This window comes from Silurus aristotelis (assembly GCF_946808225.1).
Source record: "Silurus aristotelis genome assembly, chromosome: 16".
Classification (NCBI taxonomy): Eukaryota; Metazoa; Chordata; class Actinopteri; order Siluriformes; family Siluridae; genus Silurus; species Silurus aristotelis.
Genome location: NC_139589.1, coordinates 15,551,876 through 15,556,094, shown reverse-complemented (window position 1 = coordinate 15,556,094; position 4,219 = coordinate 15,551,876). Strand labels below are relative to the sequence as shown.

General features: G+C 43.5%; 1 long non-coding RNA gene across 1 annotated transcript; it reads left to right on the top strand.

Moving 5' to 3' along the window:
• Positions 1–363: 363 nt before the first annotated feature.
• On the top strand, positions 364–3,652 carry LOC310739386. The gene is made up of 3 exons (XR_014537365.1): positions 364–504; positions 847–1,685; positions 3,585–3,652. It is a non-coding gene; the product is annotated as an uncharacterized lncRNA (long non-coding RNA).
• Positions 3,653–4,219: the final 567 nt, after the last annotated feature.

Here is a 4,219-nt window from a genome sequence, read left to right as displayed (position 1 = left end):
GATGATAACTTTATCCTACAGTAACCACCCTTCGACCTTGCCTAATGTCACGTTGCGCATAGACAATAAAGACTATTGTTTTCTTGTTAATACTGGCGCTACCTGTTCTTTGATTGCTGGGGGTGAATATTCTGGTCCCATTTCAGGAAAAAGTATCCGCTCCGTGGGAATAGATGGGGTTTCAATTTCGTGTCCTGTAACTCACCTTTTGCCTGTGGTGACACCGACTGGTACAAATTTTTATCATAGCTTTACAATAATTCCAAACTCGCCTTTAAACCTTTTAGGAAGAGATATGATGCATAAAACCGGGATAGAATGGAGATTCTGTTTTTTTAAACCAATGTCTCACTGTCTTTTCCTTCTGTCCTCATGCTCTCAACCGAGCCACAGCCGGAAGATTTTTTCCAAGGTAGTACAGAGGTCCTGCCTAATGAACCAAATTTAGGTGAAGTTAACCCTTAATTATGTGACTCTCACAAAGATGAGGCAGGGTTAATCCAGGTAAAACCGCATCATGTACTCATGAAAACACACCATCTGATTTTTGTTAAACAATATCCATTGTCAAAAGAGAAGAATGTTGGCATTGCTCCAGTTATTGACAATTTATTGTCACAAGGTGTTTTGATCGAGACACATTCAACGTATAACACACCGATTAATCCCATCTTGAAGGCAGATAAAAAATGCTGGAGGCTAACACAAGATTTACGTGAGATTAATAAATTAGTTATTCCGTTAACTCCTTTGGTGCCCGATGTAGCTTAGCTTTGGTATTGTTAACTCTATACCAGCGACTCACAGATTTTTTACTGTGATTGATCTTTGTTCTGCTTTTTTCAGTGTCCCTTTGGCCTCAGAGACGCAGCCGCTTTTCACATTTACCTATAGGGGATGTCAATTCACCTGGACACGTCTTCCTCAGGGTTTTGTTGACTCGCCAGCCGTATTCTCCGCTGTAGTGCACAGAACTTTTGGCTGAAATACACCTTCCAGAAACAACCTGCATTCTTCAATACGCAGATGATATCCTCATTACAGGACTGACTGAGCAGGACTGCCACAAAGCATCAGTGATTGCCTGCAATGTCCTGGCTCAGGCTGGATTTAAAGCTTCACACCAGATACTACAGTGGGTGAAGAGAAAGGTCTCATATCTGGGCTATATGATCTCAGAAGGCCAACGTAAGATATCGCAGGACCGAGTACAGCTTGTGACTAGGTTTTAAAGACCTCAGACTGTGAAACAGATGCAGAGCTTCTTGGGACTGGTGAACTACTGCAGAGCATGGATCCCTGACTGCGCACAGCATGATAAAGTTTTGCGTAGTGCTATTGATCACAAAGCTTCTCCATCACATCTCATTCTGTGGACTCATGAAATGACAGACAGTTTTGCTGCCCTCAAGAAGGCTATACAGTCTGCTCCAGCTCTAGGTCTTCCGAATTATGCTAAGCCTTTTCACCTATATGTGCACGAACGTGGTGGTACGGCTGCGGGGATCTTAGCCCAGGAACACGGTGAGAGATATCGCCCTGTTGCGTATCTTTCTAAGTCTTTAGACAACATAGCACAAGGGTTGCCCTCGTGTTTGCATGCAGTGGCTGCTGTGGCTCTGATGGTCCGGGATGCTGAGAAAACGGTGCTGTCACATCCTTTGATACTGTACACCTCACATCAGGTAACAGCTATTTTACACAACCTCAACACACAACATATGACAGCACAACGTAGATCTGGTAATGAGACCACGCTCTTGGCAACGGAAAACTTAACTATTAAGCCTTCTTCTCAGCCGCATTCAGCTGTAGTAGCTCTGCATTATCTGCTAGACAATGTTGACATAGATGGTTTTGACGACACACACATGATTGCCTTAAATACATTGAACAAGAGACCGCTTGTATGCCCGATCTTTTCGATACGGCCCTGGAAGAGGGGGATTGTCTATATGTAGATGGTTCATGTTCAAAACCTTCTGATGGTGTGTATTTATGTGGATATGCGGTTGTAAGATTAAAGTTTCTTTTCGGCTTCTCCCGTTAGGGGTCGCCACAGCGGATCCTCCGCACGTTTGATTTGGCACATGTTTTACGCTGGATGCCCTTCCTAACGCAACCCTCCCCAATTTATCCGGGCTTGGGACCGGCACTAAGAGTGGCTGGGGATGGTTCTCTGACCGGGAATCGAACCCGGGTCGCAGCGGTGGGAGCGCTGCATCTTAACCACTAGACTACCTGATGTAATAGTTCAAGCTAAATCATTACCATACACATCTGCACAAGCTGCAGAGTTGGTCGCACTCACAAGAGCATGTCAGTTGTCTGAAGGTAAAGTAGTGACTATATACACTGATACTAAATATGCTTATGGTGTTGTGCATGATTTTGCCGAAACATGGAAGCAAAGAGACTTTAAAACAGCTGATGGAAAGCCCATAGCACATTTTAATCTCATAGGCGACCTTTTAAAAGCTGTTTAACTTCCTGCCAAAGTGGCCATGCTGTAGATGATTCAGAGGAAATTCAGGGAAATAAGTTAGCGGATAAAGTAGCTAAGGAAGGATCAAAACAACCAGTAGATTTGGACACAGTACATACAAATCCTGAGATCTTGATGATGTCACATATCTCCAATATACCAGACATTGACCTAAAAATACTTCAGAGTCAGCCTACTGAGGAGGACATCAAGTATTGGGCTTCCAAACAATGTAAATCAAATTCTGCTGGTATCATTAGAGATGTAGATGGCAAAATTGCTCTGCCTAAACTAGCTTTAATAGTGTTGGTGAAGCATTACCATGGGATGTCACACATTAGCATAGCTAAAGTCATACAGGCTATAAATGCATTATACTGTATTGCTGATGTAGCTAAAACAACCAAGCTAGTGTTGGATTCATGTTTGACTTGTGCCAAAACTAACGTACATTGACCTGTACAACATACTGCGCTTACTTTTCCTGAAGCCCCTTTCCAACACCTACAGACAGATTTTACACATATGCCACCTGTAGGAAATTTGAGATACCTGTTGGTTATAGTTGACAGATTCAGTAAATGTGGCCAGAAGCATTTGCATGTGCGACAGAGAAAAAAAACGGTTGTCAAAATATTAACAAAAGAGATCATCTCTAGGTTTGGTATTCCTAGTGTGATTGAAAGTGATAACGGCACACCTTTTGCTTCGAAGGGAACACAACTTTTGGCTAAAAGCTTAGCAATTGACTGGCATTTTAATATTCCCTATCACCCACAGTCAGCTGGAGTGGTAGAGAGAACAAACAGAACCATTAAGGAACGTATTACTAAAGCCTGCATTGAAACAGGCCGAAATTGGACTGTTGTTCTCCCGGCAGTACTCACAGAAATGAGAATGACCCCATCTTCAACTACTAAACTGTCACCTTTTGAAATTTTAATGGGCCGGCCTTTCCCGACCCCATGGGTCAGGGGACACACTGGCATTTCTTCCTTAGGTAACCTGGAAGTGATGGTGGACGACTAAGTTTCTGCCCTGGTTGAGAAATTGAATTCTATCAGTGCTGATGTCTCACTAACTCTTCCTCTGCCCACAGATAAGCCAACACACCCTTTTGTGCCTAATCAGCAGGTCCTGATACGAAGTCTGAAGCCTACCAAGGTCGGTGAGCCAAAGTATCTGGGTCCAGCGACTGTTCTAGCTGTAACCAGGACTGGAGTTCTGACTGATTACCAGCCACAGTGAATACATGCAAGCAGGATCAAAACAGCACCCACTTAATCTGTGCACTAATTAGTCTGTTGGCCTAAGAAGCCTACCTAAGTAAGTATTCAGGGCTGAAACAGTTGAGAGCCCACGGAAAGATCCTTTCTTTATAGTAGAAAGGGGGCCACCCCCGGGGTGAAGATCTGACTCACTTAACAGTTTTGTTTAGCTTACCCTGATACCTGCTCTAGGTCTAAATTCTATAACAATATGTGCATAGTTGTAATTACACTTCCAATGTTGTTTAACCCCTTTAAATACTTTATTCAAGGAGCCCCACATCTGCAAGGAGAAGAGACTTGGCTAGAGCATCCGGATCCACCTCATGCATATGCAACCAACATGTGGTGGAGACTAGCTAATCACACTGCTAAATCTATGGGTGGAAGGGGAGATTGTTATGTATGTACACTTATCCCTCACAGCACACATGAGCTTCCAGTTGTTGCTGTTGGACCTAGTTCC